Below are 22,651 nucleotides of genomic sequence, written 5' to 3'. Positions count from 1 at the left end.
GTCATTTGTTTTAATGCAATTTATGACCAAGTTTGAGGAAGACGAGGACTACTGAACCCCAACCGTGTGTCAGGCTGTCAGTAGCACAAGAATATATTAAACGCCTCTAACCTTTCCCTTGTAGCCAGCAAAGACGATGATCGATGCAAATCCCCCCCAATTCCCGTTAACGCAACCCCCAACAGAGGAAGAAAACCCTGCTGCGTGAGATTGTGCCCAGGGGAAAAGGGAAGTGGATAAAATAATAAACTAGCTGCAAGTGTTTGGGTCTTTTCAGGGTCTGGTCTAGGAGACTGCACAGCACCAGTAGGAATGAGACCCTGCAGATCAGGAAGACAATATAACACACATGAGGAGCTCACTCTCAAACAGGGGTATCTAGATAACCATCTCTCTATACCCACTCACCAGCAGCTCTGCAGCAAAGGTACACAAATGATACATGTCAATCTATGAACAACAGGTGAAAGACATTCTACTGATAGGAATCCAAAAAAGAATACTCTTGGAAATATAAAAGTCTCAAATCATAAGAAGTAAGGAGAACAAAAGGATCTGTTGAATTCAGTTACTCCAGTTGATCAAAAATACCCCTTACTCAGTGTCCTTTAATACACAATCTCCATGTTGATGATAATAAAGGATGTTTGTCTCTTGTTAAGAAAATAAAGGTTGTCAAGGTACCAAGTTAATTATCTTTAGGCTGGTCAAGGATCAGCTACAGACCAATCCTCTGTTCATCGTGACCGGAAAGTATAAATCAATAGAAAGCCTTAGCTGAATGCTCCATAGAATTATCTTTCAGAAATGCGGAAAAATAGAAACGCAAATGGTGTGGGCTGACACACGAATGTAACAGAACTGAAAGCCACTGTCTAAGATGCAAAAAGAAAGCGCACCGGTGTTTCTTTTACATCTGCCAGGAATAACGATTTCAATCTGTGCACTGGTAAAGAGTCGCAGTAACCATAAAGCGCTCCAGTGCTTTTTGAGGTTCTGCGGCTCTGATTGTCGGAAGACACAAAAACGGGCAAACTAAGGAGGCGAACCCACGCTCCTTCAGAATACCTGAAACCTCGTAGGCAGACTCCGGGGAGTTTTGGGAAGCTGGCTAAATGCTGGTCACTGGAAACAGGATCAAAACGCTGCAATTCTTCTTGCTGAAATCCAGCGGGGAACACCATTCGCCATTCCACGCCATCAAAGTGATTGTCAAGCACCTTCCCCTTGCGAGGGAGGTGCTTATATTTGGCCCGCCCTGTGCCGCAGTTTGCCACGCCCCACTGCCTGCTGGGAGCTGTAGTTCCAGGGGCCTTTTCGAGCTCTAAGCCTGGGAGCTGATTTAGGAATGTTACAGTGAATAGCCTGTTTGGTGGTACTTGGGCAGGAAATCGCTACACAGTGATGGTTGAGGTTGTTTGACCGTGGTGTCCTAGGGACAGCCCTTCTATGGCTCTAAGGGAGAGGATGTGGCATATCGTCTGGAGCTGCCGACTTCGGTGCTGTTGACTCCGGTTCAAGTCTCAGCGTCGACTCAACATCCTGCGATTCTGGGCAAAATCACTTCATCTCCCCGTGCCTGGATACCCTCATGGGTGATAAGTCGCTCTATACATATCAGAGTATTATTATTATTAATAATATAGCTCTAAAAACTGGGTCATGTAGATCCTTTCAACATTTAACTCTCAGGGTAGTTAGATGAGGCAGTCACAGGCTTCTTAAGGAGGCAGTGGGGTTCAAGAACTCTGAACCTGGCAGACGGCCAAAATACCCCATAAGATACTATCAGTGCTTTTCTTTTAAAAAGTAAAGCGTATTAATAATACTATAAAGAATAGTGGGGCACAGGTACAGGATGTTACAAATCTGAATGGGTTATAACCAATTTGTATATAGCCCGCACACCTGGGGTGTGATCAGGGGTACTGATCCTTGCCCCACTGTGACACTAGGCCTCTGTAGCTGTAGCCACCAGCCGTGTGTGCAAGACATTTACATATATGGGATATCAGGCAATAATTTGCTCAAGTGTGAGTTCACTATTAATGCTGTTCAGTTAATGGGCCAATGCCCGGGACCACTAGGTGCCATTAGACTTGTAGTTTCTGCTTAAAAGTTCTGGTGGTGCACTGGTCGTGTTTACCTACTCAGTTCTAAGGCCAGGTAGTCTTAGTCTTTCAAACATGGCCTCATGTTACCTGACTGGGTGAAGCTGCGCTCAGCATTGTACCAGCCATCCCATTATCTTTGCAGTCATACTGCAGGGTTTTCCAGCTGCAGGACCCAGGCTATGGAGGCAGCCTTGCTTCTAGGGTCATATCAAAGTTGCGGCATGGAATACTGAATCAGATGACATCCTACCGTTAACAGTTGAGGCCTGCTGGTGGTTTGGGAAGTCCCTTGATTCTAGTGGCAGTGAGGTGGTCATACACAGAGCAACTGCAGTGGCAAGTGGGCTTTTAAGGTCACTGTGAAAATGCTGGTCTGCGCACTGATTAGGAGTGTTAATGTCCCTTCAAGTAGTTAGCCAAATGAACCATAGGGATCTCTCTCAGCCCGGGTCAGCACCAAACTTACTCCATGCTTAAGTTTGTGCCTTCCTGCTGATCTGTGCACTAGTAACATGGCTAGGTTTCTCCTCTTGTACAATTTCTCCTCCTGCGGAACTGGGCACTCTCCTTCCCTCTCTGAGCAAAAAGACAACCTCCACAGCTTCTCCTGCAAGTTATGGTGACTTCAGGTGTTGTACTTTCAACTCTGAGATACTGGTTGTGAGGCAGGCACCAGCCATATGACAATGCATACCACTACCTTCCTTGGTCAAAAAGAACCTGGAACAAAGTGGGGTTGTTTAGATCACCATTTTATACTCCTTTTCCGGATCAGGACGTGACTCCACAGTCTGAGGCTCTGGAACCAGGAATAGTTCCATTTCGAATGTAATTTTCTGGCTGTGGTGCAGGCACAACCTTTGTGCAAGGTGCTCCCACTCACAGCAGATAGTGAGTGTCAGAACCCCTTTTAGAGGGCCATGGGGCACACAGGAGTAACTGGCCTAAGCATGGGGGTCAAGACCTTTAACTCCTGATTTCCCAGGACCCAACCATTATGGAGCGCGAGCAACTGGGCCAAGTACCCCTTCTGCACTTGACTCTCAGTGCTAGACGTGAACGAGCAGGCTTCCTCGGGTAAGGGCCGCTATACAAATTAGTGAACACAGCTCACAACTAAAAGCGCACAGCAGCTGCATAAAATTAATGTCCAGCCAAATGCTACTTTTATTAAAAAAAAATTAAAAAGTGTTTTATTTCTAACTCTACTCATTCAAAAGATGATTACGGCATTCACAGAAAAAATAATTTTCCTCCTTTAGGTTGGGGCTCTAGTATTCCATTGGCAAGTCCCAGTCCCACCTGTTCTTATCAATGTGATTGGGTTTATTCCCCATTCATTGGTAGCCGCATCCAGCAAATGCTCACTAGCAGCCCTCATTGCAAGAGTCCACTCTGACTCTTCATACACAGTCAAAAGTGTCTTAACACTGCAGCGCTTTCAACACTGAGTCCTGCAGGGTCTAGTAGGCCCATAGCAAGTCTTACACGCTCTGGTACAAGTGAAGCGTGCAGCATCTTGGAGGCGCCCCGTCCACAGTTTTTCTCAACATCACTGGTCCTGCTCAGGTGAGTCGGCTGCACGCTTACTAAGTAGCAGCACTTGGCAAGCCCAGGCTCTTTCCTTACCCTACACAATTGTGCTCCACCAGCAATCCGAGGTGTTTCCGCACTCCTCCTGTGGGGTAAGTTTCCATGTTCTCGTTGCTCCTGGTGAACTACTGGTCACAGCTGCTCACAGTTCACAAGCTCTTACCTGAACAAATATGGCACACTTAATCTCTGCAGCCAGTCCTGGCATACAGGTTTGCCACACCACTGTTACGCAAGGCTTCAGCCCTTTCCAGGCAGCAGTCCTTACCACAGCAGCGCCTCCGGATATGCGGGATCACTGCTACTGTCGCTCGGGCTTCAACGCTGACCCCAAAGCAGTCTTTTCCATGGTGGCCCGTCCTGACGCACTGGGTCTCTTCAATAGTGCTAGCACAGGCTTCTGCCCTTACTGCATGGCAATCTTTTTACACAGTGATCTTCATGGCCGCCCTCTCCTGGCATACACCAGTTGCTGATTCAATCCTGCACACTGGCAACAGCCCAATCAGTGCCGCAGCCATCCCCTCAGACCTCGCACAGGGAGTCTACTCTACAGGGCTCAACACTGGGCCTCCAACACTCTCCTCTTCCTTACAGCGCTCACTGGTCTTGGCAAGCAGGTAGGCGCTGGCACTCCAGGCTCTAGAGCAGATGGTCTTGGTTTCCCAGGGTGATGCCCTCGCACTCTGATAGGAGTCATAGGCAGGAGTCTTGCTGAACTTCTCCTCTTCACATAGCCCGTCTGGCTGTTTGCAGGTGTCTATTTTTGGGGTCTCAACCTCCCTACCATACAGTCCAGTTTCAGACACCAAATGTGATTTAGGGTCTTGATCTTTGAATTTTATGTTGGGGTTCTACTTCCTTTAAAGCACATACTTCGCTCTCTCTTGAAAAACAGTTTATAACAGCAAGAGAGACTCCGAAGCTGGTAGTTCTACAACACATGCAATGGGGCGACTAGAGTTCCCACCTGGATGTCAGCCACATGATATGTGGATCAAATGGTTAATCGCTGACTTTTAGCTCCATTCTTTATGATTCTCTTATCATCCCCATCTACACCCTGAGATGTGTCCAGGTCTCTTCCTCGCTGAATCAAAGATAACCTTTTGAAGTGTACAAGGGGAGCCTCGCTCTCCCTCCTCCAGCGTATCCCACTCAGCCCCCTGGATTGCAGCAATACACAAATCTGTGGGGGTGGGGAGGGTTCCTCTACCTCCTCATGTAATGTATCATTAGTGCACACTTGTACTCCATGTTATTCACAGCGCACATACTGTTCACTATTGTTACCTCCATGTATTTAGCCACAAAAGGGGCACACAGAAACACACATTCACTGTGTGCTAACTTCTCATTACTGTAGCCTTTCTGTATTGTGACACTTGCAGGCACACCTACGGTCAGCACACTCATTCAACATGGTCGTTCTACACAACACTACACCCTTCGTGTACTGTACTCCCCGCAGGTACACATACACCCAGAACATGAGCTCACTATGCACAAACACTGCACAGGACTACTCCTTCCCCCTGTACTGTACCCTTCCCAGGTGCACACACAGCCAGTGAGTGCAGAGTCACCACCCCTGCACAACACTTCACGTCTAACTGATGAAGGGCAAGAGTGAGTTAAGTCCACAGAAGCATGACTTTAAAATACTGTGTGAGCCTTTAAACCTCACTCCAGTGACACAGGTTAAAAAGGACCTGTTCACTCCTACTGATCAATATACAGTATGCTGCCACCACCACACTCATGCTGCTTAACTACTGGGGAAGTCTGTAACCTTCCACCACTATGAGGGGAGTGCTTTGGGCGACCCTCCCAGTCCAGCAAAACTGCAATCAGAGATCGGTGTAGGAGGCTGCCTCAGTATATAGTGTCCACCTATGGTGAGGCACTGTGCACTGAGTCCAGGTAACCCTTAGGGGTAGTTTGTAGGATCCTGAATGCCAAAGCTCTCAAAGGGTAGCAGTGAAGAGCAGCTAAGGCTTATCCAGGAGAATATAGAGCGGGTACAATTACCACAATGTACGTCAGCAAGATTACATACAAGAACGAACCACACCAGGTGAGTACAAAAACACTTAGTATTTATTAGCACACACTAGATAATAAGTTGATATATCTCTAAGGTGGATATATCAAGTGTGCATGACATACTTTAGAATCAGGTAAGTAGCATAGAAAAATACACCAGTCCCCCTGGAAGGAGGGGGCAGTGGGCTGAACGCCGACTGCACTGGTAACCTCGTGGACACTGCTCTGTACTCGGAGCATATGAATGGATGCTGTTTATGGATTAAAGTACATCGCCTAGAAACTGATGAGGCGCTATTCTAGTCAAATGCCCTGACAAAGTCATTTGGTAACCAGACCATGACGAAAGACGTGTTGGCAGGCAGCGGTTATTGTATGCTTTCTTGGTGAAGATTGGATTTACCTAAGAATGGATAATAAATGAAGATAAAACGAAGATACTGTGGAAAAAATAATTTTTGTGGACTTGATACTGGGACTGTGATACTGAAGAGATACTAGCTCAGGATATATGTTTATTTTCTCAAGTTTACACATGTGACCTGTCTCTTTGTCACATTGTTTGGTTCTGGGTGGGTGACCAGAACCTTATCCTTAGAGCTTACTAGATTTTGTGTTACACTAACTATATTTCTTCCCAGCGCAATTAGCTTTCATTCACCTGTTGTTTTGTTCTACGGCAGTGGGCAAACCATATACTAATTTATGGGAATGTGAAATGGTTACCAAAACAGGACTAGTACCAAAGGTTGGAGGACCACAGGGGAAACCAGGAACCACCAAAGGTGAGTAGCCAGGGACCCCAAGGCGTCCGTGTGCACACTGGGTCAGAAGTCAATAGGACAACACAGGGTAAGTCACAGTTGGAATATTTGAGTTCTAGGACCCTTCCCAAAAGACCCCAATGGAAGCACTTGGATCAAGGAAGGTTGGAGTGTCACGCCACCTTCGGATACCTAGAAGATATGGATACCTGCACCAGAGAGCCCAAGTGCTTAGGGGTGAAGTGGCGTCAGAAACCTCTGTAGACGCCAATGGAGGATCGTTGACCAACCTCAGCATTAGCATCTTGTGGATCAGGCTGGTGGAACCAGGACAAAGAATACAGACGAGAAGAACCTGAAAGCAAAGGGGATGTAGTCCAAACCACCCTGAGGTGACCAGGAGGCACAGGAGCACAATACCAGCCCTGGTAGAAGATTTTTGTAGCACGGTGAAGATGAAACAGCTGCTGTGGAGACTAGGCAATCTTGTAAAAGCCCAGGAGCCAGGTTGACGCGTGCAGGAGGGTTATTGGCCGGCAATTTGCTTTGTTGCAGAACAGCAAGGTCTGGGGCACTAACCCAGCAAGGGTAAGTCAGGACTGGCCCTCAGCACGATGGAGAGCCAGCAGGACTATGGTGAACCCGTTGGCAGCAGGCGCAGGAGGTCGCAAGGAAGCTTCAACAGTGCAAAGGACATGAAGGCCCACAATGCAGAGGATTCCAATAGGACAATGCGCTTGGAGTTGTATAGTGTTGTTGGCAGTTGGGGCCTGAAGATCTTCTGTGAAGAAACCCAACAAGCCGTAGCAACGACAAACATGTGGTGCAAAGGGAGGCGGTCCATGTTGGCTGAAGAGGGATTACAGGCTCTCAACCTGCAGGGAAGACTGGTCAGGATTCGGAAGAACCAACAAACCAATTCCTGTGTTGCAGAGCCAGGCGATGTCCATTGGACAACAGGATCAGCAAACTGGTTGTTGACGTAGAGGTGTCTGCGGATGCAGGGAAGTGACTCCTTTATTGCAAAGGAGATTACCTCAGGCTTGGATGCAGTCTGAGTCAGGGTTGCTATTTAGATAGCTCAGCCAGTCAGTTGCTCCCATTGGCCAAGATTCAAGATGGCTGAATCAAGTGGCCCCCTGGAGGAGCTCTGGGGCACATACCTATAGAGGAGCTGGATGCTCCCGTGTCCTTGGTGTGGTTTCCACCAGAGCGGGAGCCAAGGACTCCTGGGCTGGGAAAAACTTGTTTATGCAAGGAGGGCACCAAATGTGCCCTTCTATGCAGTCTGGTGGCACTTGGAAGCGCCCACACCGTAACCAATTCTAAAGGAGAGGTGTTCGCTACTCTCCTACGCAGGAAATCCTTTGTTCAGTTTTCTCTGCCTGAGTTAGGCTCATCAGCGAGGGGGGGAGAGGACGGCGGCAAGAAAAGTATCTGAGGCTGGCAGCAGCGCGACTGGCAGGCAGACCCTGTAAGGCTGCACAGGTAGGTATTGGGGGGGAGGGTGCTCCAAGGAGTCCCCATTTGCTATGGTGCAACTAACACTGGAATCGGTGTTGTTGCATGATTCCAGCATATTTGATACCGAACATAAACCAGGTTTTAGTTAGCCATTATTTAAATACCTTAAAATGGCTGCCCCGCACTTACAAAACCGAGAAAATGGGTGCCTATTCGGGCAGGGGTACCCACACACTACGAACCATGCGCCCTGCCATTGGACTAAAGGCTCTTGTAGTTTTTAAGTGCAGTGACCAGGGTATAAAAAAAACCTTATATCTAAAGTGAAGGGTGCATGCACCCTGTCACGCAAACTGCAATGGCAGCTCTGCAGACCGAGTTTGCATGGGCTCCCATGGGTGGCATATTACGTGCTGCAGCAAATGGGAGACCCCTGGTGTATTAATGCCCTGGAACCTCAGTACTATATACTAGGCACTTACAATGGTACCCCAGTATGCCAATTGTGGGGAGTATAAAGTACTTACCAAGAAATTTAGAGGAGAGAGCACTGCCACTGGTGTCCCGGTGAGTAGGATCCCAGTGAACTACTGTCAAAACGCTCTGAAACCAGGCCAGAAAGATCATACTTTCCTACAACCAGCCTATGTCATGGCACACTCACATGATCTATCTTAAGCCAATTTTCTTTTTTTTTTTTACATCTCTCATTGGCATTTTCTGTAATATATATCCTACGTTGATGTGTTTAAATAAAACCAAGAAAAACAGAAATGAGTGTCAACTTTGGTGATAAATTACACTAATTAGCATTAAAAACATTAGGCCTGCTTGTGGGACAGTCTAATGTCACAACAATATAATTGACAATTGAGGGGGTGTTTTGCATGCATTACCAGGATAGAAGCCAAATGACAAACTTGTATTAAATAAAGTGTAATTTGTGATTCTTGGGTTGAAACAACCAGGTCAGTGCCGGGCCCCCCATGGATTAACCTGCCAGAGATATTACGTTATTGAACAGTTACAAACCAAATTTTACAAAGTTGCTGGGTTTTCCCATTTGTTTTCTTTTTTGTTTTTTTAGTTTATAAATCATCCCCCCCCTCCCTCCACGCTGCCCGCTATGTCACCTTGTTCGTTTTTAATTAATCTACTGTGTGATGCCCTCCACCCACAAAGTTTCTAACCACAAATAGGCCCTCTATCCTCAGTCTCTGTTCTGGTCCCGTGTCAGCTTAGGTGGGGTCCTGATCCTCTGGGTGTATGATGTTTTAATTCCTCTAACATGGAGTCCCAGTGTTTTGCGATAGGATATTTTCTGAGCCCCAGAATGTCTTCCCTGTTCAGTGCTGTGCTTTCCACTTGCACCCATACTAGAAGAGACTGTTTCCATAAGCTGTTGTGGGAGGGATGTCGGTGTTTCCACCTTCGTGTAATTGGTCGTTTAGCTGTGACCAGACCTAGGTCCAGAAACCTGGCCGTTGCTTTGTGTTTCTTTGATCTAGGGAACATGTTCAATGTACAGTCTACCAAGTGTGTAACTTGGTTCGTTCTGTAAATGTGGCCAGGCGGGAAGTCACCCCTCTCCAGTATTGAAGCAGAGCTTCACATGATCAAAGCATGTGCAGGATACCCGCCCCCACCAGGGCTCATCGGAGAAATGCCGCAGAGGTTGTTTGGAAATACCTATTTAAATTATTGGGGGAGAAGTATACCCTATGGATAATGTAGCATTGAATTAGGCGAAACCTGGTGTTCCGCGGTATATGTGTAGATCTTTCCAGAACCCTGTCCCGCTCCGCAACGATCCAGGGGCTCCCCTTATCTGCCTCCCATTTAACCCACTAGGAGGTGAGTGGGTCCCTCGAGTGTGTCAACAGAGTGCTTCAGTCAGCCAGTGTATTAGGTGGCTGCCCGACCCCATCACATATAAATATTGTATTACCAGATGTTGTTGAGGTTTAGTATGTAGGTTTCCCCAGGCCCACGTCAGTGAGGCTAATAGCGAGTTATTTAGCAGGAACTGGCCTGGTGGAATGTACGATCCCTGTGAAAGGCCCTCATACGTCAGCAATTTACCATCCCCGAACAAGTCACCCACCGTCTCTACCCCTGCCGCTTGCCAAGACGCCAGTTCTGTCCCTGTGGTGACCACCCTACCCCTTGCAGGGACAACGCTGGTGCATATGGGGCTGTCACCCGAGTGAGGTACAGACCGCGCCTATCCCAGCAGTGCTCCACGGCCAATAGCCCAGGCGTAGGCACGGCTGTCCTAGTCGCGAGGTGGAGTAGATGGTATATATTAGTTAGTGACCAAGCAGGGGATAGCGTTGCTGAGTCCTCCAGCCACAAGCCCACCAGCCATTTTAACACCCACTGCAATTAAGCAGCAAAGTAATAGAGCTCAAAATTGGGGATGGCTAGTTCGCCCTGTTAAACCGGCACATATAGCTTGCGTAACTCCACCCTATGTCTCCCTCTGTTCCAAATACATTCCCTTATCCAGTGTTCCAACTCGGGAAACATTTTTGCTTGGATATATACTGATAGGTTGGCAAAATAATAGAGCAACCTGGGCGACACTATCATTTTTAGGAGCGCAACGCATCTCATAACAGATAACGGGAGGGTATGCCAGAACCTCATCTGAGATCTGATGGACGTTATTGCCCTGGTGAGGTTGCAATCTATGATTTCTTCAGCAGAGTGGTAGACGCAGATCCCTAGGTACCGAAAGGTCGTTGGTTGCCATTGTATGTTTTCCCCGTTAACCGTAAATTTCGGGTCCTGCAAATTAGGATTAAAAGGATATAGGTAAGACTTCCTCCAGCTAACCACAGACCAAGAAAGTTGGGCAAACCGCAGTAGAGACACTGAGACCACATCCGAAACATTATGGATATCCCTCAGGTATAGGAGCAGGTCATCTGCTTAAAGGGACAGGACATGTAGGCCACCTCCTAAGGGTATACTCCATTCTCCACCACTTTTGCTCCGCTGCTAGTGGCTCCATTGTCAATGAGAACAGAGGCGACAGCGGACAGCTCTGCCTGGTGCCCCTGCCAATGGGAACGGGCTCAGATATCTGTTGCCCGATGTATCGCTGACAAGGGGGTCCGTATATAGCAACTGCACTAACTGCATAAACCGCTCCCCATACCCAAGTTGACGGAGGACCGAGAATAAGTAACACCACTCGAGTGAATCAAAGGCTTTTTCCAGGTGGAGCATAAGGTAATCTGACCCAGGCCACTCCTGGGGTACATATACTTGAAGGCGAAAGCACCGCCGTATGTTTAGAGAAGTGTTACGTGACGGTACAAATCTGTTTTGGTCGGGGTGCACAAGCGAAGGGACCAAAGGAGCCAGCCTGGATGCAATATTACTGGTTAAGATTTTGTAGTTGGTGTAAAGCATTGCCAGAGACCTATTTGAGCCTAGCTCAGTTATATCCCTGTCTGGTTTAGGGAGGGTAGCCAGGAGTGTCTCCCGTTGCGAGGCCGAGAGGCAGAAGTCCGAAAGCGCATTGTTTTACACCATTTGTAACTGCGGCACCAAGAGAGTGGCATAGGCTTTATAAAACTCTATAGGGAGACCGTCCGGACTAGGTGTCCTTCCCGTCCCCAGGGCACGAATGCCAGCCTGTATTTTTTCTGGGGATATCGGTTCGTCCAGTTCCCGTCTTTGCTCCGGAGTAAGATGAGGGAGACCAACTGAGGCAAGATGTTGGTTTATTTCTGAAGAGGAGGACACAGCTACGGACATGCATAGACCCTGATAGTGACATGTAAATATGCAGAGCATTTCGGCCTGAGCTTACACCAGGTTCGTACCGGGAGGGCTAATTGCGGCAATGGGTTATCTGGCGTCGTTATGACGGCCAAGCCAGGCCAGCTAACTGCCTGCGTGGTCCGCTGCGGTGTGCATGTGGGCAGAGTGTGCCTTGTAATTCAGGCATCTCAACCTCTCCAACAGGGAGGTGTGTTCTGCTCTTTTTGCCGAGAGCCCGCTTTTGAGAGACCGGGTCTCCTCTGGATGGGTTTCCATGCAGAGTAACCCATGTTCCAATTTTTTTAGGGTCTGTTTTCAGGGATTTACGCATTCCTACTTGAATACCAAGGCAATGGCCCCTGACCACCACCTTGAAGGCATCCCACTCCAGGAGGCACAAGAATGCAGTGTGGGCATTTTCGCTAAAGTAAGAGGCGATGGTAGAGCTCAAGGCCTCCCAGAATGGTGGGTCCTCCAGAGTCTCCGCCTGAAGGTGCTATCTGCGAATGTGAGACGGCGCCCTGTTCCAGGACAGCTGCAAATACTGTGGACTTTGATCAGAATGAGTTCTGGCCTTGTATCCTGTGTCGGTTGCCACCAAAGTTATGTCTCTTGTGCAGATCAGTCTATCCAGTCTCGCTTGTAGGCAGTGGGAACCCGAATATTAGGAACATACCATATCTGTTGATTTGCGCTGTCACCAGACTTCCACCAGGCCCCAATGCGCCTTCCACGTACTCGGTGCACTCGCTGCTAGCTCCGTTGGGGTGCCGGAGAGTGGGGGAAAGGAACGGTCAAGCCCTGTGTCCATTACACAGTTTAGATCTCCCCCCAGCAGCCAGGGCAGCCCATGCCAGCCGGAGAGCTTGCACAAGAGAGAGTAGAGGAAAGCCTACTGGTCAGTGTTCGTCGCGTATAGGGATCCCAAAACTATGTGTCTACCGTCCATCCTACCCTTGACCACACAACGGCCATCCGGGTCAATAATCTTATCTTCCATCATAAAGGGGGTTCCCAGCTTGATACAGATTAACACCCGTTGGGCGAATGCTGAATAACCTGTAGCGTATAGTTGTCCGTGCCATCTCCTCTGTAAGCAGGCAATCTCAGAAGAGGAGAGATGCGTTGCTTTGTAAAAAGGCTATATGGGTCTGGTGTTTCAGATAAGAGTAAACTAAGTATCTACAGGCAGGTGTGTGTATGCCTTTTACATTCCAGGTATGAATTGATGTGGGTGTCATGGTGGCAGCAGTATAAAGACATGTGGTGGTTTAGGTGTGTGTGTCGGCCCACACTGCGGATGAAGAACGGGGCATAGGACTCGTGGAGGTGCGTTCTCAGGAGAATACAGTGGGAATGTGTCCCAACAACTTAAACATAATATACAATAACTTGCTAAAAGTGAGTTTAAGAATACCATAAGGGCAGATCTGTGACAGGCAGCCATCCAAACCACGAACCAGTTTGCAAAGTCACTTATGGCTGGTGGGGTGAGGTCGCAATTTCGTCAGCAATTGAGAGAGGGAATGCAGACATCTCCCTCCAGACAAATTGTAATAGGAGGGACCGGTAATCTAGTCCTCCCATACCCCCTGTAGGTGAGTGGCTCCCGCACAACCTAACAAAGATGCAAATGCATAGGACGCCCCCGTCCCCACAAAGGCAAGTAGAAGCATAGCAATCCCCAAATGAGATGACTAGTCATACATATGAGTATACATTGTTAGATATACACTAGTACAGAGTATAAAGAAATGTTACTTGTGTTTCCACTAAGGTCAGACAGCTGCTCTGGTCTTCCCAGCCCTATACATAGTGTTATGCAATATCATCTGCCATTTGTGGGGTAACCTCAGGCAGGATAATGGAATCCACGGAGGAAGAAGAAATGTCCACTGATTCCATCCTCGCTACCCTGCTCCTGGGGGCTTTCTCCGGATATCGATTCTCTTAAGACCTTGTTGATTTCAGCTGCCACCTGCAGTGCGCTGCGCTTGACTTGTATCATGTGTTTGATGATGTGTTCGAGCCCCTTGTCACTCTCCCGGGCCCCGTGTTGTCTTCTCTGTCGTCTCCCCCGCCTGGTATCCCTGAGTACCTCAGTGGGGGTGTTGGAGCGTCCAGGGAACATTGAGTCCAGCCAGTCACATGCAGCCATAGGAGTATCAAAGAACTGTGTTTTACCTTTGGCGACTACTCGGAGCCGCGCCAGGAATAGCAGCGAGTATTTTAATTCCAGGTGGCGCGTCCGGCGCTTCACCTCCAAAAAAAGAGTGCCGGCGTTTCTGTACAGAAGCCGCGTAGTCCGGGAATAACATGATTCGGCTGGTTTTGACCTGTATCGATTGCGGTTTACGGGCCTCCAGCATGATAGTCTCTGTCCTTATAGTGTAACACTTGGAATAAAAATTATCGGGCCAGCTCTTGGGGGAGGAGGCCTTCCGGCTCCCTGTGTGCATTCTCCTCGGCAAAGTGTTGGGTCAACTTCCCAGTGGGCAACAGCTCTCGGATCCAGTTTTCTACAAAGCTGGGGGGATCTGACCCCTCCTCGCCTTCTGACAGGCCCACAACTCGGACGGTGCTACGCCTGGAGCGGCCCTCAGAGTCTTCTGCACAACGCTTCAGAATGTGCACAACTGCCAACAAGTCTTTCAGCTGGACGCCTGCCTCCTGAATTCTCGGGGCCAATTCTTCCACGGTGTCTTCCAGTGCTCGGGTTTTGTCAACAAGTTTGTGGTGATCGGCTTGTAAAAGGTTAAGGTCTGTAACCACCAAGTCTATTTTGCCCTCCAGTGAAGAGCACGTCTGCTCCAAGGAGGTCCCCAAATTCTCCACTGCAGCTAGGACTGCGTCTAGCTTGTGGGACATGACCTCACCAGGCGAGTTATCTGGTGCTCTTTCCACCGTGCCCGAACCATTTGCAGCTGGCCAGAAGGCCCACCAGCTCCGGGCCGTAGGCGGCCCATCTCAGACTTGGGCAATAACAACGTAGTCACAGATTTAGCCCCCGCGTCCCGAGACATGGTTTCCAGCATTTCAGTCGAGGCCCAGTAGGTCCAGCTCCTTAGCATACATGGGGAAACAGTTTGAGGGACTCCAGTCACTCGAGGCCTAGCTGCACACCAGTATACTCCCAGCCACACAGAGTCCATCTCCCAGGGTCTCGAAGAAGCAAGAGAATGTGTTGCGTTAGCCGACCTCCTACCCAAACAAAGCGTGAATCCAGCCAGGGGAGCAGGATATGAGGTCAGTGGGCCTAGGCAGCGTGTAGGTTCCTCAGTTTGAGCACAGCTTTATTTACTATGGTTGACAGAACAGACCAACTCCACTTGTGAGGTTCCTCTTGGGGGGGGGTTTGTGTATCAGCCAGTAGGCTCTCGCCGCACCCCTCCACCACACGGGGAAGCCAGATTACTACGTGCGTCTCTCCTCCCCCGGCAGGGCCCCTCGTGCACTGCAGACAGTAGGGGTGGGTGAAATCCAGCACTCCACCTTCCAACCGCAATCCTCGCATGCTTGACGTTTACTTCGCCCAGCATAGGCCTACAGCCATCAGGCCACGACCACCAGCGGGGTCCGCAGCGGTCCACAGGAGGCCTGCCCGCCACCGCACCACACCAGAGGGGACCCCACCAATCAAAAGAGAGCTCTCGCCCAATCCGTTTTCGAGAAGCGAGGGCCAAGGCCGCAGCAGCAGGCCCTCTCATGCGACTCTCGCCGTCCGCTGGAGACACTCTTTGCAGCGGGGTGCGTCCACCACGGATGTAGGGCCCCCGCGACCCTCCGTTGGTACGAGAAATTACGGATAATGGAGGATGTGAAGTGGAGCGCTAAGGAGACGCGTCCGCCATTGTGGCAAGTTTACCCACGCACCTCCAGATCCATGTTTACCTATGACAAAAATTTGCATGGTTGGTTACTCAGGGCAGGGGTACATGTCCGTTACCATGCAGAGGACTTTTCTGTTCCAGCAGAACAGAGAGAATACTGACTGCAAGTTGGAAGTATCCAAAACAAAAGGCGCAGTAAATGGTGAGTTAAGATAGAGATTACTAGTTGTGGGTTCATCACCTGTTGAATATTCCACATGTGTCAGACTGGATCTGGAAACATTTTCAGCTGTACCTCTGCGTGCCAGAAGGTGTCACCATGCAGCTCTTCACTGATGCCATTCCGTTCAAGAAATTCCATGCAGAGCCAATCTAAATGCCGATCCTGTGCATGAACGCAGGTACCTTTCTTTATACGCCACTCGAAGCAGATTCGTAGCTACCTCCTTGCCTGTTTGGTTTGCCTGTGGTACCTGGGGTTGGGCCACGACTCCAAGGCCTGCTGTGACTGCGCATTGATGACACCGGTAGCCTTCTGAGACTGAAACTATGTTGCCATGCACCTCAAGACTCATGTCGTCCAAGGGTTAGTCTTGGTTTCATTCTCATTCTCAAAATTGCAGAGGTCGATCCAGAGGCCGATCCTAGCCTTGTTCCAAATATCTGGAAAACTTGAAGAACAGAAAAATTCTAAGCGGGACTCAGTCCAGTCCCTTTACTCATGTTCTCCTGATAAAGGCATGTGGGCATCGCCATACCTCTCATTCCTGCTCCTACAACTTGTCCCTGTACAACGCAAGTTTCCGAGGTCGCCTGCAATACTGAGGCAGATTGAAGAGTTCTCTGCGGCCCTGTTCCGATTCTTAGGATCATTTCTGACTCCCTATGGCGTGTCTGTGGACCCCAAAAAGCTGTGAGGTCCTCCACATGGGATACCACAGGTGGGTTCACCCTCAGTGCCAGTTGGACCCTCCGAGCCCATCACCAGGTCTTCAACATCACCAGTACCGACTCTGCCTCCATGACCTAGGCTGGTTCCCGGAACGTTGACGATGATGCTGATACCATAGACGCCTGAGGAGGGGGGCACCCATAGTGCTGCCTGACTCCCAAGTCGGCGATGCTATGACCGAGGGTGCACTCTTTCTATCGAACAGCTGCCTCTCGCCTCCTGCCTTGGAACCGCTTAGTGTTCCCTATTCACAAGGTATGTCCCACACTATACATTCCCTGTTCGTACAGATTCAGAAAATGACTGCCATACCAGTGAGGAAATTATCCAACCCTTCCATGTGAAGAACGGGTATAATGACCTTCAAGATGCATGGATCTTGACTCCTCTCCTGACTGTCCTCATGCCTAAGAGACCCTGCGCCGAGGAAAGCGCTTCTTTTGCTATAGTCATGCAAATTATGATGATATAAGTTCTGGCTGCATATACTACCTCCATCCATACCATGTGCTACAAAAAGATGTCCTCCTATTTGTGCAGACCCTAAAAGATTTTCTTAGCCCATCTTCCAGTCAAACTGAATCCGGCAACAAGAACCTTTACAAAAATCTTCTCTGTAGTAGCTTTGATGTTCTTTTGAACGAAGAATGCTCTTAGCCATGTCTGGATGAATGCCTAGCTAAAATGTGGTCTTGGTAATTAATATTGGCATGCAAAATTCTAATTCTGTTCTAGATACCTTGTGAAGGGTATTCCTTTTCAGTCTCTGTTTTTCAGAATACAGTGACGCCCAACACATGCAGTATGTAAATTGATACTTGATATAGCGTACTACTCACCCGCAAGGGTCTCAAGGCGCTTGTACGAATACCGCTGTGGAACCCATCCTGGCTTTCCCTGTGAGGCGTCCACTCCTGGGCACCCCCAAGGTGGAGGCCAGGCATCCTTAGCGTTGTGGGGGCCGTTGTGGAGATTAAGCAAGCTATTGCTCAGAGTTGCAGACTGGGACTCCATGATTGGAATAGGCACCGAGGCCAGAATTATCAGGTACGTGGAATTTTTTAGCCCAAGACCCGCCGAGGCGGGGAATTGAACCCTGGTCCCGGGCTAGACCTCTGCATCAGGGTCTGCTGCTCTAATCATTGAGCCACACTTCTCCTCTAAGTATGATGAGACTTAGTCAAGACATGGAACACATGTGGTCTTCAAGCAGCAAAGAATATGGCCCTTCGCAGTAAATCACCTGGAACGCAAACCTTCTCTGTCAGGGAAATCTACATTGAAGTCATATGTACTGAATAGTTCTGCCCACGTGTGGGGATCCCAGAGCACTTTTCTGTAGTATGACTTCTTAAGCGTAGATATTCACCTTGCTTCAGGAATGCTGTAGAAACACTTAAGGTAACATTATACTCCCTATAAGGAAGGCTTCAATGGTCAGAGTCTTCAGATTATGCTTAAATAAAGGTAAAGAAACCCTTATATGTCTATATTTAAAGCAAAATACTTTCGTAGACAGCTTAAATCTTTCACAAACCCTTTTTGCAAAAATAGAGAGATGAAGGATAGAAGGACAGTGAACCCCTATTGGCTGCCATTATGTGAGTGTAAAATAGTGTCTGTGCGTGCTTTAATAACCCAGAGACCACCAGTATCCAATTATGCCTAGCAGGTGGCAGGTGCTTCATTTTGTTTCTGGCTCCTAGTGACACGATCTTGAAACACTGAGCTCTGCCTTCTTGGCTTATTCTTTTAAAAAATCTCAAGTGGATTTTTCTGACGACTGCTTCATTTGACGGTTTTCAACTGTCCTTTTCATTTTCTGTTTTTTTCTGACAGGAACTTAGGTTATATAGTCAAATAAAATGCCTCCTTTATTTATTTTTATTTAAAAAATTTATTTTATTGATTTAAACAACAAGTCACATAGGTGAGCATGAGGCAGGTGACACATTAGATCATGACGTATCTGGCGTGTGAAACAATTATCACTAGCAAAGTGCATTGTTACGACTCCGTTCAGTCTGTTGCATTTCAAGTTCAACCGTTGGGGACACACATAAATCACCTTGGTGGGCGTTCCACGTGCCCCATTTTTAGTCCCACTTCTTCGGGCACCCCCGTACTTTGTAAACCTCTTGTTCGAGGTATATGAGCTGCAGATTCTACACTTTGCATTAGATCGCCACCTGGTGATTGCATGTTGTTGTCGTCTTGAAAGAAGTCTTTGTAGTCACAGGATAGCGGACTCCTCCCTTGGAAGATAGTGCACAAGGGCATCGGCTCCATCCTTAGATAGTTTTTTACCGCCACTGGATTCAAATGTAACTTTTCTGCTCCGTTTCGAAATCTACCTCGAACGGTAGTTCAATGCAAAAAAAGTTATAAACAATTTCGATAACAACATCGACTCAACTCATCTGCTCGATTCCGTTCACCGTTGGGCCTATCCACGCCATAAGGCCTACACCTCATGGAAAGGACGCTATTTAAAAAATGCCCCGAGTGTGGAGCAAATTTTCCACACTGTGACCACCACAAGGTCTGTAACCTGTGCTTATCACCGGAACATGACGAGTCAAGCTGCACAGCCTGTGCATCTTTTCGATCGAAAAAGACTATTCGAGATCGGAGGGCCCGTCGACACGACATGCACAGATCGGCACCGTAACCGGTGGATATCTTTGACGAAGAAGAGGTTCCGCTCGTTCCAGAGGAAGATTCTAACGATCTACAAATCGTGTCCGAGGCAGACGACCCCAATGACTCTATACCTTCGGGTCAATGCGTGAGTACTACTGCCCCTGACCCATCCCCATCAAAATCGAAGACCAGGGTCAACACTCCGCCCACGGGGCCCGGTCGCGACCGAAAAGACACTTCGAAAGCCCCGCCATCGAGCCCGGCTCCGAAGAAAATAATTAAGCCTTCCGGTAGCTCCTTACCGAGCAAACCGCATGTGCCGATCCCACCAGCCCCCTCGGCACCGAAACCAAAAGAAGCCCCGGTTCTGAAACCATCGACTTAAAAATAAAAAAACATGAAGCCAGTTTCTGACGCCTCTAAGCCGACGAAACCAGCTTCGACCCCGAAGCCAATACCTTCGGTACCGAAACCTACAAAGCATGTTTCCGACACCATCAAGCCCTCAAACAGCCTTCGGCTCCAAAAACAATACCTTTGATGCCGAAACCTAAGCCAAAGGACCCTATCACAGCTCCTAAGGCTAAAGACAAGGATAAAAAAAAACCTGTGATCTCCGTGCACTCACTGATTCACAATTGTTCTTCAGGTTGGTTGGTGTTGGCGCTGACCTTGTCACACTGTGCCTAGCAGTGCCTTACATAATACGAGAATGTGAGCTTCCTTAGTGATTTGCATATCACACATTCTCGTAAAGACAAGGATAAACCACGCCCAGAACCGAAAAAATCGCCGCCGGCAACAGTTCCACAAGGAGAAGAGCTTTTCCAACCTGATCCTCTACAAAAGAAGATTTACATTGATCCAAAGACTGGTCGGGAAGAGGAAGTCAGACACAACACCTACACCTGCAGTGCCTGTCAAGAAGGATAGTGCCACATCCCCTATGCACCCTTCTTCTCCTATACTTCCCTCTCCTTCATCTCCTTCATCTCCTATTACTAATATCTCACCTGTAAATTCTCCAGATAACTCATCATTCTTCACGTACACCTCAAAATGATGAATACAGCATGGGAGGGGGGGTAGATCCAGATAAGCCTTTCCCCTACCCTAGTGATGATCCAGACTGGGAGTACCCAAACACACAAGATGTGCCGGATATTCCTGACCCACATACATACCCATCCAAACCTTCTCCACCATAGGACAATATTGGTTTTGGGCACTCATTAAACAGAGCAGCCACATATAAAGTCACCATGCATTCAGATGAGGCAAAAGATGATTTCTTATTAGATACCTTTGAACAATCACAAAGATCTGTTCAGATCCTACCTATGATCAAAGGGGTTATTAAACATGCCCCTGTGGTATTTAAAGATCCCGTACATAATAGGATTTTAAACCCTAGAATAGAGAAAAAATACAGACCCGCTCCTGTAGATCCTGCCTACATTAAAGGACAGCTACCATTAGATTCCCTAGTAGTGTCAAATGCTAGAAAAAGAGCTAACTCACAGACATCAGGGGAAGCACCAACCCCTGATAAAGAATCTAAGGTCATAGATGCTTCAGGCAAGAGGATAGCTGCCCAGGCTAGCAATACATGGCGTTTAGCTAATACACAAGCCCTCCTTGCAAGATATGATGGGGCTCATTATGATCAGTTAGAGACATTGCTACAATATCTTCCTGATCAATACAAAGTGCAGGCAAATGACCTAATACAGGAAGGCAAATTAATTTCTAATGCCTCAATTAAGTGCGCTCTTGACGTAGCAGGCACTGCATCTAGAGCTATAAACACTAGTGTCCTACTTAGACGTCATGCGTGGCTACGCATCTCAGGATTTAATCAAACTACCATCTTAAATCACTCATTTAACCAACAGCAATTGTTTGGTCCTGAGGTAGACCCATCACTTGAAAAAATGAAAAAAGATACAGATACAGCCAAATCTATGGGAGCTCCACCCAAGCTAGAGGCTCCTTTCGTCACTCCTTTTACAGAGGAGGCTCCAAACAAGCTGGAGCAGACAATTCAGCTTCCTTCAAAGCGAACACACAAGCATCCTCTGGTAGAGGATATTATAGAGGGAATAACAACAATAGAACCTCTTCCACCACAAACAAGTGACTTGCCTCTGCTCTCCCAACAGCATTCTACTCCTGTGTGGGGGGGCGGGGGGGGGGCAGACTAACACAGTTCCTACCTGTCTGGAGTGCTATAACAACAGACAAGTGGGTAAGACAGATTATCCAGTATAGTTATTGCCTCGAACTTACAGCTACCCCATCACACATACCACCCATACAGTGCCCAATGTCCACAGAACATCTGACGCTGCTCAAACAAGAAGTCCTATCACTTCTTCAAAAGGACGCAATAGAAATAGTCCCTTTACAACATCAAGGTACAGGGGTTTACTCGCTGTACTTTCTAATACCCAAGAAGGATGGGACACTAAGACCAATTCTCGACCTCAGACCCCTCAACCAATATAAACACTCAGATCATTTTTATATGATCTCTTTGCGACAAGTGCTCCCATTGCTACAACAAGGCGATTTACTTACAACACTAGATCTAAAGGACGCCTACTTCCACATTCCTATACATCCTTCTCACAGGAAGTATCTCACGTTTGTACTCGAAGGACAACACTATCAGTTCAAAGTCCTTCCATTCGGGTTCACAACTGCACCAAGAGTGTTCACAAAGTGCCTAGCAGTAGTAGCAGCACATCTCAGAAGACAACACATCCATGTCTTCCCATATCTAGACGATTGGCTCATAAAAGCTAGGTCACACAACGCAGACCAATCAAAAACTGCACGACTTGGGATTCACAATCAACTACACCAAGTTGCATCTGCAGCTACAGTCTTCTGTGAGGGCCAATTCCACCAGGGCGATGTCGTCTTCAACTGCCTTGTTCGCCGGTGTACCGCTGCATCAGATCTGCAGAGCAGCCACGTGGTCCAGCAAGCACACGTTTACGAAACACTACTGCCTGGGTGCCATCAATGAAGAAGATGCTGCAGTAGGACAGGCTGTGCTTCGCAATCTTTTTCAATAAGGTGAGCCTCTGTCTTCCCTCCTCCATTATGGTTTACCATTTTACTGTTATGACTAATATATATATATATATATATATATATATATATATATATATATATATATGTCTTTTAAGTCTGTTCATGTGTATTACGACTATGAAGCCTTTTCTGGCCATTTCTGCTTCCTATTCTATATTAAAGCATGTGAATCTATGAAAGACACCCTAATACTGGAGAAGAACAAGTGTTACTTGCCTGTAAACAGGTGGTTCTCCAGTATTGGTGTCTTTCATAGCTTCACATGCGACCCACCCTCTCCCCTCAGAGGCTCGCTTCTCCTAATAGATTCTATGATCACTCTTGTGCCCACTAAAATCTGAGGTACTGAGCTCTGAGGAGAAGGTTCTG

The 22,651-nt window shown here is 47.9% G+C and overlaps 1 protein-coding gene across 1 annotated transcript in view; it reads left to right on the top strand.

Moving 5' to 3' along the window:
* Positions 1 to 22,651, top strand: part of NUGGC (nuclear GTPase, germinal center associated) — a 1,233,257-nt gene that overhangs the window by 187,851 nt on the left and 1,022,755 nt on the right. The window lies entirely within an intron of this gene.

This window comes from Lissotriton vulgaris, chromosome 4_1 (genome assembly GCF_964263255.1).
Source record: "Lissotriton vulgaris chromosome 4_1, aLisVul1.2, whole genome shotgun sequence".
NCBI classification, from domain to species: Eukaryota; Metazoa; Chordata; class Amphibia; order Caudata; family Salamandridae; genus Lissotriton; species Lissotriton vulgaris.
Note: the sequence above shows the minus strand (reverse complement) of the source record. Positions and strands in the feature narration are given on the sequence as shown.